This window comes from Dromaius novaehollandiae, chromosome 12 (assembly GCF_036370855.1).
Source record: "Dromaius novaehollandiae isolate bDroNov1 chromosome 12, bDroNov1.hap1, whole genome shotgun sequence".
NCBI lineage: Eukaryota > Metazoa > Chordata > Aves > Casuariiformes > Dromaiidae > Dromaius > Dromaius novaehollandiae.
Window position 1 is genome coordinate 4,499,749 of NC_088109.1, and position 12,274 is coordinate 4,512,022.

General features: G+C 50.0%; 1 protein-coding gene across 1 annotated transcript in view; it reads right to left on the reverse strand.

The window, feature by feature from the left end:
- POC1A (POC1 centriolar protein A) overlaps positions 1 to 12,274 on the reverse strand; it is a 133,651-nt gene that overhangs the window by 31,648 nt on the left and 89,729 nt on the right. Inside the window, exons 11-12 of the transcript XR_010391195.1 lie at positions 7,793 to 7,822; positions 6,766 to 6,867 (exon numbers count right to left, since the gene is read on the reverse strand). The gene's annotated coding sequence lies outside the window, so the exon portion shown is untranslated. The remainder of the gene's footprint in view (positions 1 to 6,765; positions 6,868 to 7,792; positions 7,823 to 12,274) is intronic.

A 12,274-nucleotide genomic window follows, 5' to 3' on the forward strand; every position in this document is an offset into this window, starting at 1 on the left:
AAGAGGAGTCTGAAACCGAGCTCTGGAGCTCATCCGATTCCCAAGTGAAATCCTGACTCAAGCACATGCATTTCCTTTCAGGACGACCAGGGCAGGCCGAAACACGCAGGCGGCTCCTTTGTGCAGCGGGGCCAGTCGTTTCGTGGTGTTTACAGCATGAGGAGGCACCGTGAAGAGTTTCGTTCCCCTCCGTGCGTGTGCAGACGTGTGGCGGCTCTCGCAGGGCAGGAGCTGCGGCCAGCTGGGCAGCGCGGAGCAGCGGGAAGCGGTGCCGCGTCACGGCACCCCGGACACAGCCCGGAGCCCCCTCGGGCTCTCAGCCCCGGATGCAGACGGGGAGCGAGGACCAGCGGCGCTGGAGGTGCCTGCGCTGGCGTGTTGACCACCGAAGGTGAAGAGCGGCAACTCCAGCCAAGGCTGGCCTGGAGCAGCTTGGAAAGCCAAGCTGAATCCTTGGCCTGAGGACACCATAGGCCAACTGCAAGAGCAAAGGAGACCATGGGTATGGTCTGGCACCTGGAAAAAGAGGAAAGTAGGCAGATCTTTCCTCAGTGGAGGGGAAGGTCCAGACAAAAGCTGCAGGGGGAACAGAGACTTCAATGCCTGGGAGTCCCAAGAGGATGGAGAGCCTCAGAGTACTAGGGAGAAAGAGCCGCAGCGGGAAGACAAGTCAGGCAGAGAACAAAGGAGCAGTATGGAGTAAACAACGCGCCGGCTGCACTGCCCAAAGAGCCAGCATCTGCCCCAGAGCACAGCCGGGACCCCAGCCTCTCCCAGGGTATCAGCAGGGATGTGAGAGTCCACACAGACCACCTTGAAGAGAGGAGGAGCCGGGGGCAAAAACAGAGCCTCCCCCAAAGGAGAGCCTCCCCACAGGGAGCTCGAGAGCCCTCCCGGCACTGGCTCCCACCACAGCACAACACAGCAGCTCCCGCCACATCCGCAGAGCCAGCGTGGTCCCTGGAGCGGTCCTTCTGGCCCAGCAGCGGGAGTCCAGCCGTGCTGCTCCAGGAGCCACCTGCACGTTCTCACGCCTTCCGCCTCTGCTGCCACCGGCCCCAGGACACCGCCTGCCAGGACCCGAGACCCGAAGGGCAGAACAGGAAACCCGAAAAAAGGCCAGGACCTCGGTGTCCAAGAGAAAGCATGTCATCAGACCTCTCCGGTTACACTTGCCCAAGGCTTTTCCACGGGCAGCCTGCCCTGCACAGAGCATGAAAGAACAGCTTGGACACGGCGCAGCTACACGAGGCTTGCTGCTCTCCAGCCGGGAGGGAGGAAGGACGTGGCGATCACAGCTAGGTCGGATGGTCCCAGCAAGGCAACTTTGCTGGGTTTTTGTGACTGGCCCACTTGGGAGGAGTCGCTACACAAACAGCCTGGTGACTGTTGGAGCAGGCCTGCAAGCAGCTGAACTAACGAAACTCTCTTCCCAACAGATGCATATATCACTGTCTGCAGCCTTTCCTCCAATTTCTCTTGCTCCCTCCATTTTCTGGCAGTGGTGGTCAACCATGCGGGGTTGATTTTGGTCCCCTGCAAAATGCTTAAACTATCTTTAGGCCCAGTGAAACATTTCCAGTGGACTTGCACTCTATCTTTTTTCAACCAAATCATCAACCAAATGCTTTCCTGGTTACTCTTTCTTCCCCCAGCAGGTCACAGAGGGCAGCATCTCTTCTAATTGTCTGTCTAAATGTTCTCAGTGACCCAAATGGAAAGAAACAGTCTGATAGTCCTAATCCCATCAGTCAAAGCTAGGCCCCAGCTCAGTAAGTTACTTAATATTTGGACACGTACCACAGTCAGCAGTGCTAAACATGTGATTAAGCCAACGCATGTTTCAGAGCTGTAAAGCTAAAGATAACAGATGTTACAGTCTGAGAGGTGCTTTTGAACTAGAATTGCAAGGAGGCGGCAGGAAGGCGGAGAGGGAAGCACTTGCTGAATATCGCCTAGAGAGGCAATGGATAGCCAGCATTTGCATTTGTGAAAATGAAGGATTCATTCCTTCTGCACTGGAAGCACGTTCAAATTAAAGCAAACCTAGCACTGGTGTCTGATGGAAAAATAGCCAAGACCCTGAAGGAAAAAATGTCTCCTCCGAGTGCTTGCCCTTGTATTGAGAGACAGGCTATCAAACACACACACAGGGGGACAAAGATTTATAAGCCAACCTGGAGCCATGCAAACAGGAGCATAGAAACAAGGGAAACATCCCAATCTGACATAGCATTACAAAGATGTGGAAGGCAGTCAGCAGTTAAACAGAAGGAAATGATTTGCCAATATCCTGCTTATTTCCACTGAAAACTACTGCTCCTCCACCTAGCCTTATCTTCTCTGCTGCCCTTGCCTCTTCCCCCACCCCAGCACCGCACTCGGTGTACTGAATGTCTCAGAGCCATGGCTACAAAGAGGAGAAAGCACTGGTGAAAATCACTGATGCTTCAGCAATAAGAAGCAATCAGTTACTGGCTGCTGTTGGTCTCTTCCATGGGCAACGAAGCAGTCCCCGATCCAGGCAAACTCCTTGCTGCTTAGCAGACATTGCATAATTGCATTTGGGTTTCAGACACAACAGCTACAGCCCTTCCAGCAAGCACCCTGGTTACCAGCGTAGATAACGCCACGTTAGCCTCAGCACCGTTCGTCTCCTAGGTAGGACTGCTAAGCGATTCATTAGCAACAAGCTGTACAGAGGGAGCAGGCAGTGCCGAAGGAAACGGAGCTTTAGGAAACCTGCTCAGAAGTATGGGAGGATGTTAGGGGGTACTTTACCCATCGGCTGGTCCCCCACAGCCACCCCAGACGTATAATCCCAACACCTTGCTGGTCTAAATCACTCCCAAAACAACAGCCTTTGGATCCATTCCACTCTCCTTCACCAATAAAGTCAGTCTCTGGCCATGCTCTACATGGAAATGAGAGGGAATTTCAAGAGGAAGGTTATGTGGATTCCTCATCCTCCTAGTAGCCGATGGCCTTCTGAATGGGAACAGGAGTGGGGCGGGATCATGGAAAGAGCCACTGTGGATAAATTTCAAGTCAGCTCTTTAGCTGATTTCTGGCAACCACGTTGTGTGTGATCCTTATCTCTGTATGGAAGTCCTGTCCGGTCACGTGTTTGAAATAGCCTGCTGCTTCACTGAAGCACTGGGCTGGAGCAGTTGTGTGCTCCAGAGACAAACACAGCCTTCTTCACCTGAGAACCACGTACCACGACCTTCATATGATTAGAGCCAGAAGACACAATAGGTGCATCTCAGAGGTTTGAGAAGAGGGGAGAAACTTCAGGACTAGTCCCCACATGGGAAAAAAGCCCAGCTCTGCAGAGGTCTCCCTCCTCCTCTGAAAGATGAGGCTGAGCTGGTCTTGCAGCAAGGTCCCCCAGCAACCCCATGACAGTAGCCTTCGCATCACTGGCTGGTTGGCTTATTCTGCCAGCCAAAATCTGGATGCCCCATCAGCGCTTACACCAACACAGTCCAGTGTTGAACAGGTACCGTAGCCCCAAGCCTGCGAACTGTGCTTGAAATTGCTCCAGACCTGCATATATCTCCAAGGGAAAACTGCAGCTCCCAGGATCTGATCCATCCCCTCGCCCCAAGGTAGGATTTGTTGTGCTTCACTGAGGAGCTGTGGGATACAGCTCTGGTGTGAAATCTCCCATACAATTAGCTTGCTATTCTGCAGTTCTGACTATCGAAAGAAAAGGCCTTGCATTATCAGACCCCAGTGCATGGTCCCGACTCTCAAAGTAATGGAGTTGTCTCATGTCCTAGGAAGGGAACGCAAGGGAGCAACGCAGAAAACAGATGGGCGGATGCACACAAGCAATACGCTGCTCAGAGTAGCCTTCTTAGTTGCATGCAGCAATACACTAAGGAAGCTCCCTAACGCACAAGGTCAGAGCAGGGGCAGGTATAAACCCAACAGATGGCTCCTTTCAGAGTACAAGGGCTTTTCTGCTGCCCAGCCTCCTTCCTAATTCTTTAGGATCTCGGTCCAGGGGAAGGAGGAGGCCAGGAGAAAGCACAAATCCAAGAAGCTGGAGGATTTAAACAGAGCTTTCTGTCTCCCAGGCCTTTCCAAAACCTGTGCAAGCTTTTCTACAAAGCAGGACTGAATCTGCCTCAAAACCAGCACACTGAGACTGGCACCTGGGATCCGTGTCTCAAATTCATATGCCTCTCTTCAAGCTTCCTTTGCTCCTGTCCTAACAGGAGTCACTAACCCGAGCTCACTTGCAGGCTCATAAATGCAAGGTGACATCCTGGTCTTTTTGGGTAAGCTTCAACCCCTTTGCAAAGATGGACCAGAGGCTTACCTAGGCTTTCTGCAGAAGCAAGCAGAAGAGCTCTGCCTATCCCTTCAGGGTTAGAAGCCAAGAACCAGAGTCACTGCAAACAACAGCTCTATTCAGAGACAGGCAGATGCTCTGGGGATAGTCTAGACACGATCGCCATTTTATATGCCTGATTTCACATCTTCTATCTTCAAATAGCTCTTAAGTAGATTGATTTAATGATCCAATACATTTCCACCCAAGCCCCAGGCTATGGGGAAATTTGCACAGGTGTGTCAGGGTTTTATTACACAGCAAGATGCAACAACTCCCAGCCACACATCAGAGTTTCCCAGGGCCCCCAGAGCAGCCCGGATGCTGCTGCTGTGTTATCCCCCACCTGAGGAGCCCAGAGTGCTGATGACATAAGCCTCAACATGCAAAAAAAGATCATGCCATCATCTTCAGAGGATAGATGGAGAAGTGAGAGGGAGGCTCAGGTAAGAGGCATGCCCTTAAAAAAAGATCATGCCCCTTTGAAGCAATGGTGGAGTTGGGCACGGAGTCCACCTCTCCTAATTACTCAGTGGTGTACTTCACATCACATGATTACCCAGAGCGTAAAAAAGCTAAGTGTGAATCATCCAAATCCTGTAATTATTTAATATAATTAACCACACGATTGAAATGGGTGTGTTACCGAGAAGATGGACTGCTAGAAATCTTCACTGTTTTTCTTAAAGCAGCAACCTAAACACAGTGAAGACTTTAGCCCCATCTCTGGTTCCCCTGGGAAGCAGAGAGGAGGGAGGAGTTCTTGCCTTGTTTTTTTTTATTTTCGCAGATTCTTGATCCTGGCTTCAAAGAGGAGAAGTCTCTTAGCTCAGGTCCCAGCACTACAGGATGCTGGTGTGACTGGGTTTCCAAACAGAGAGCATATTGTTCACACTGGTTTGGATCGAAGCAAGGGAGGCAAGTCACCTTCCACAGCACCATCAGCTGCTCCCCCAGGCCATGGCCAGCACTCTTCTAATGGGGCTGGCAAAATTAACTCTATCCTTTGGTGCTTCACGTGAGACTGCTTAAAACAATCATCCATTTTGCATTTCCTCCCCATTCCCAATGCAAAACAGATGTTTTTAAAGCATTTTTGGCACTCCAGTGGAGACACCTAGAAGCCATTTTGAGGACAGAAGGGTCCTCAGAAGACATTTTGAGGTTTCTTGCCTTTGCAAAAACAGCCCTACTTTGGTAGGGAGGGAAGGAAGTCTCCCTCCGCACAGCACACCTCTCCGCAAGCAGGAGATGGGTTCTGGCCACGCGGAGCTGTTCCACCAGTGCAGAACTGGACTGGGACCTTTCTGAAAAGCTCTCCTGTTGCTGCTATGGCTGGCAGTGGTATCTCACAGGATGACAAGGCCAGGGTTCACTTCTCCAGGAACCAATTCGGCCAAAGGGAGCTGAGCTGAGCTACATTAGGATACTTCTCTAAGCTTCAGGGGAGCTCTCCCAGGTGAGAGACAGCATGTGAGACAACATGAAGGCACAGCTGGAGACCATCACCGGATCTGTACATGGGGAAATATCTCGCAGGGCTGTGGGGTCCAGAAACAGCTGTACCGGGTTCATTCATCAGGAAGTTAATTCATACTGTACTTAGAGAAAAGTAACCAAATAGCCAGCCTGCCTGCTCCTTTCCTTTCACCTCTTATGCTCCCACAAAGCCATCCAGACCCAGTGCTGTGGCCCACAATACAAAATAAACTGAGAAGCTCTCACGGCTTTGGCAGCAACCAAAAGCTACGTTATCAACAGAGCTGGTTGGCTCCTTGCTGAACAGCATCGACTCAGCATTTGTAAACACAGTCTGTAACGGGGTACCAGGATGAAGACATAATTGGCAACACTGTGCCTGGGCACCCTTCCAGCAGCCCCCTCTCCCAGGAGGGGGGGACTCATTCCCAGAGAGGCCCTGTGAAGTCATCCTCTCCTGATGTGCCTTCTCCTCCCTGACATAACCGGGAAAAGCAAACACAATAGCGACAGTCTGCTGCAGCATTTGCTTCCTGAGGTACCAGCAAACGATGCATCTCTGCTCACAGCAAGTCGTCACAGCTGGGCCTGGCTCCTGGCCAGCGCCTCAAAGAGAGCGTGGGGCTGTACGAGGCCATCGCCAGGGCACGCGCAGAGAGACGTGCCCGCCAGAGACTGCGCGCGACAACCTGTCTGTCCAGGGTTGGTGTCAATGGGCAAGCGAGCAGAGCTTGCTTCCTTGGCTTTGCAAACGGAAAAGACGGCCGCCTGCAAGCCAGAAGGGGCTGAATATTTGCCCAGAGGAAGGGATCCTTCAGTATCCTTTGCTCTGAGTAAACAGCCATGGACAAGCAGCCGTGGAGGGATGAATTTTCGGTGACCTGGGTAACATTGGTGGGAAAGGTAGGAATATGCTCAGAAAAGGTAGGAAGAAAACGACTTACCTGTCAGCGCTCTCCATCTCAGTCCCTCTGCTCTGCCACACACCCTCTCATTTAACCTGACGTGGAAATGAAACACAGCTCACTCATGAACACCAGTCAGACCTGCATGGTGGAAAACCAGGAATGTGTGTGACACACAACAGATTTACAACCCTGAAGAGAAAGCGCTTGGGCCTAGAGCACCCATCTCATCAGAGCATCAAAATCTGTTGGTCAACTGGAGAAGCTTTTGCATGGTCCTAGCAGAGCAGGTATGAGGATCTGCTGAGACCAGGAAAACACAATGTTCCTGAAAGGATTTTAGCTCAAAAGCCTCTTGCAAAAGAGTAAGAAACATGGAAACAGCTGGGATGTCCCTGACAACAGTCATTTGGGTTAAGGCTGAAGAAAAGAAAATAGCACGAAAGAGGTAAGCAGCAATTTTTACCAAATGGCAGCAGGGCTCAACCTGGCCTCTGTCACATGAGAGCAGGCACCTATAAATCTGTCTCGGGCATCCTGGCATAGGCAGGAGAATATGACAAGAAACAGAGTCGGCAGTGCGAGCACAGTGAGCCGGGATGTTGTTGCAAACAGCCATTTAGCGGGAGACTGAGAGCCCAAATTAACAGGAGTGGGGTCTGAACTCATTTGCTGGAGACACCAAAAGATCAGCTGGGCTGTCTTCTTCATCTTCTTGCCCACCCCAGCAGCACCCCATGGTTTTACCAGCTACTGAGCAAAACTGGCTCTCTACCATCCACGGAAAATCCCAGTATTGTTCATCTGCACCGAGCAGCACCCGGTCTGTGTGCGGGGCGAAGGACTGCAGAGCCTCAGCATCCCTGCGAGCAGGAACGAGACAGCTCTGCCCAGGTGCCGCGGTCAGGATGGACAAGTATCATGGCCAAGCTACTCGATCTCCGTGAAAGCCTGGCCTCGCTGGCGTCGGCAGCAAATCCCACCATCTGCCACGGAGCCAGGATTTTTACCCATGCAGTATTTCAAAGAACCATCTCTCCCCCCAGCCCCATCCACACACACTTACCTTCTTCTGCAGTTCCCAAATGGAGCATTTCTGGTGAACAAAAAAAGTTTTAATTAGGACAGGATGAAATACTTCAAGTGGGAAAAAAGTTACATGCAAAAAGTGGAATGTTTTCCCTTATTCCAGAAATTAACACGAGGCACTTTAAAAAGTTCTTAAGAGATTAACTGGAAAATGAAACATTTGGCCTTTTCATTACTTTTCCTCCTGTTTTCTTTCACTTTTTCAGTGACAAAATGGGGGAAAAACACACAAAAAAGAAAAACTGTTGAAACCATTGGAAATGATTTAGGAGAAGAAAGAAACAATGTTTCTTTTCTAAACTGTAACGCAAACAAGATTCTTAGTCTTTTTAGCGCTTTTCACTTCCTACCCTCTAATTCCTAGAATATAGCACAGGGGGAAAACTTTGAAAAGATTCAGGGAAAAAAAAAAAGCTGGATACCACAGATCCTTGCCCCTCATGTTCTGGAGAGATTGCCAAAACTTATTGATACTTGATGAATAGGTATTAGCACTGAAACTATATTGGTAGTGGGAACCTTCAAAGATTTTTTTTTTATATATATATACTAAGTAGGTTTAATTTGACTATGTCTGTAGCTATTTATGTTCTCATTCATGCCATCAAGTTTCATTAGCATGGCTGAAACTTATCACTTTGGCTTAATAGCTCTCAAGTATTAGAATTAGCCTCTCTCCTCCCTTTCCTCCCATTAAATAGAGTCAGTAATATTCCTCCAGGCTGGGGCCAGCAATGAAGCCATGTGATCACTCGCAGCAAAGCTACGTAACTGGGAGTTGTCATTTGACTTCCAAACAAAGAGAAAGTGCAATTTGAGAATAAACTTTCATTGAGCGACTTTCCATCGTGACTAAATCCTAGATAATCACAGATCTGTCTGTGCAGGCTCTGCTAACAAAAGAGGATGCATTCATCAATTACACAATTTGTTCTGATCGTTCACTTTGTCGGCTGTCCATAAATTATTTGGACGGCCAGAGGATACCAGCTTTGGAACAAGGTCTCCTCACATGCCCCAGACCTATGCAGAGAAAACCCACAATGTGAAACAGAGTTGGCACGAATTCAAAGGGAGAGGCCTGGTAAACCAGCGGCATTTTCAATAGCAAGTTAGTTGTGTGTAGCTTAACATGCGTTAAAGGTGTGCTTTAGGGGTCCTCCAAGCTCCTGCAGATCAAATGCACCTAAAACCAGAATGGATTCCAACCTAATTCCAGAGGTAACACCACCTACTCACATGCCAAAACAGGGAGCAGACGGCACGCTAATGAACGCGTCTCCTTCACGAATATTGCAATTCCAGAGAAGGAATTTTGTGCTTGGGCAAAAGACTGCTGAAAAAGATCCAAGCTAAATTGAAAGCGAACCCAGGAGAGGCTTTGAAACTGCTGAGAGCGAGCTGCCTTCAGCACGGCTGATGGTGAAGCCTGCTTCTGCTTTTCACATGAGCTGGGTGAGTCAGCGTGTTACCCAGGTGATGTGTCAAAAACACACATACAACTCACGGCTGCGGCACAGGGAACACAGGAGAAGCGGTGGCAGCAGAGGGGGAGAAGTGCAGTCAACCACGGTGCACTTTTGGTCCCGAATCTCCACGGCACTTGTCAGTACTGGGGGACAGCCCTTTCAGCTCCTCTGAGGACAGTGATGCTGTCTGGGCAGGGTGGTATTCACCCCCCGTCCTGCAGCCCCCGATTACAGACCAATTAGGTCAATAGCCTTAGACTGGGGTTTGGCATCCGCAGCCCTTCATTGCCTGGAAGCCTGGGACCGGCAGCTAGTTACAAGCAACACAAAACTGGCTCCTTTGCAACAAAACAACATTTATTCACGCACAGGTATGCAGCATGCTGAGCAAAGGTCCTCGACAAAGGCCCGTAGGAATGAGTTTTACCAACACGAGAATCCTTCCCTGAAACCTTTTGCGAGCTTCCCTGAGCCACGATACTCCACCTGTGCTAGCTGTAATTTCTGCCTCTCTCCGTAAGCAGCTGCCCCAGGCAGTGGCTAACAATCCCATCCACCCACCGTAATTACGCATGCTATCGGAGGTTTAGCACAACCGTGTGCTTCGCGCTGGGAAGAACCAACTTCGCTCTGCCCCCACCGGCAGCCTCCTTTGATGTTACCCTGCGTGGCTGAACAGGGGAAGACCAAAGAAGCTTGGAGATGCATTTGGTATTCCCAAAAAATAACAATCATCCCTCAGTGTCCTCCTCACCACTGACTGTGGCCTCTGTCTTCCCCGGTCCCACTTCGGGACAGCTCAGATGCTGGCTCTTCCAGAAGCCAGGCAGACCTCTAAATCTCACCGGTCTTCTGTAAAACGTAGCTTTTTTAAGTAGAAACTATACTTCTAAACCTCTTAAGGGATCCAGGCTTGTAACTAAACTAGTCAAAGAGGGTCAAGTTTGACTGTGCTAAAGGGGCTTCTGCCTTTAAAAAAAGAAAAAAACCATGCTGGAACTGCCATGCTGGGTCAGAGGACTCATCATTTTGGGTGGCTATGAACTCAGCTGAAGAGCAAACAACCAACAGTCACGTCGCAGCCCCATTTGAGAGACTCTTCCAGAGATACAAAACAGAGCCATTGGACTTCAACACACCCTCCAGAGGAAGAGACCAAGGTCAGGAGGTTGCAAAGATGTCATCTGCCGAGCAGTGTAACCCCTGACATCAGCTGCAGCCCCTGCCTTACTGGCATAAAGGCACGCTACAGGCTTTGCCTCCCACACCTGATCCCACAGGAGGTTAGCGAGTCCATGACAGTGGGAACACGAACCACACAAGTCCTGTGGTCCAAGGATCCATCAGGTTTTGTCTTTGGTCACCGACCATGAGAGAGGGTATCACCTCTATTACTCCAGCAGAGAAGCAAAGGATGGACCAGGGTTTGCAGAGCAAATGGGCCTTTCCATTCTCTGAGTCAGCATTGCTTGAAGGATGCTAGTAACCCTGCCAGAAGTTAACAGAGCAGCTCTATACTCTAGCCTGGCCACGGCAGGAAAGCAAGCGAGCAAACATGGTCTCATTTTCATCACTGGCTAAGCCAAAACACAGTCCTGAACAGCTCTTTCAGAGGATCGAATTCAAGGGCTGTGTGTGAGCTTTTCCCAAACCCTGTGTGTCTGCATTTGGCCCATGACAAACAGCTGTCCCAGAGGCAGACTCCAAACTGTATCCCACAGCAACCTTTAAAGCCACTAAGAAAATACACAACCAGTATGATCACCCTGTGGATCAGGTAGAAAGACTCCGGAGACCTGCCTTTAGCCCCTTCCGTACAATCGCCATTTAAATTTAGCTCCTATTGCAAGTGTGTAAGAGATCCACTTGGCAGAGCACAACAACGTTGCAGAAAGTTCACTCAAATAATCATCATTAGCATTTACAGCACTGCACAAAAGGCATCCCTAGCCGCTGGAAAGTCTGCCCTTCCTGAGCCAAAACGCTCCTCTGCAAGTCATTTGAGCTCTTACCTCAGAAAACTCCTTTCCTGTCTGCACACACAGAGAAGCAGCTGTAATCTGACATTATTACAGCCGAGCACGTGCCGTTGCCATGGAAATGGCCGCGATGCTACGGAGGCGACTGCGGCACGGCCAGGCACAAGAAGGGAGCACAGTCAGGCTCCACAGAAGAACGCTGCAGGCAGAACCCGCTCGGCCAAGTCGCTGAGAAACCCCAACCAACAACAGCAGCCCCCGACCCTCTCAGACCGGAGACGAGAGGGCTCCACAGCCGTTCTGAGCCCTCTGAGTAGGACCAACGGCGCATACCCAGGAAATCCTTGGAGATCACTTGACCTCATCTTGGTAGCAATACAGCTCTTCACATGTTGTTATCAATGCACCTGCTTAATTGGCTCCATCAGAAAGTCATTAATATCCCTTGGATAAGTGAGCAAAATGAAAAACATCCCCAAATGTTACTTTTTCTTCAGATAATTATTTTCAAGCGCTTGGTCCCTTCAGTCTCAAGGGTTTGGCCAGGCAAGTCATTCAGGGCAAAGTCCCTTGCCACTAAACAGCAGGATTTCTCCCAGCCCAATACCTGCTACCTCCTCAGTTTTGAACCTTCAGGGTAGAAGAACAGGAAAAAAATGGAAAGGTCTGTCTTCCTCATCCTGCTACAGTGGGAAACCCTCGGATCCCAATCCATCAGGATACAGAACAACCCACCAAGAAATTAACAGCTGCCTTGAAGCTACCAGGACATTTCCACAGAGCCCAGAGGACCCGTTGAAATGGGGACAAAAAGGGAGGATGTACATTCCAGGAGAAGAAACCCTGCTTTCTTAAACATGATGGATTGGAAACCACCTGTGCTTGGGAAGCACAGCCAAAACCACAGATTGCCAGTAGCTAAGTGCAAGGGAAGGTCTACAAATGCCCTTCTTCTGTTTACCCCCAGGCATCCCTCATGGTCACTGCTGGAAACAGGATAATGTGCTGAGA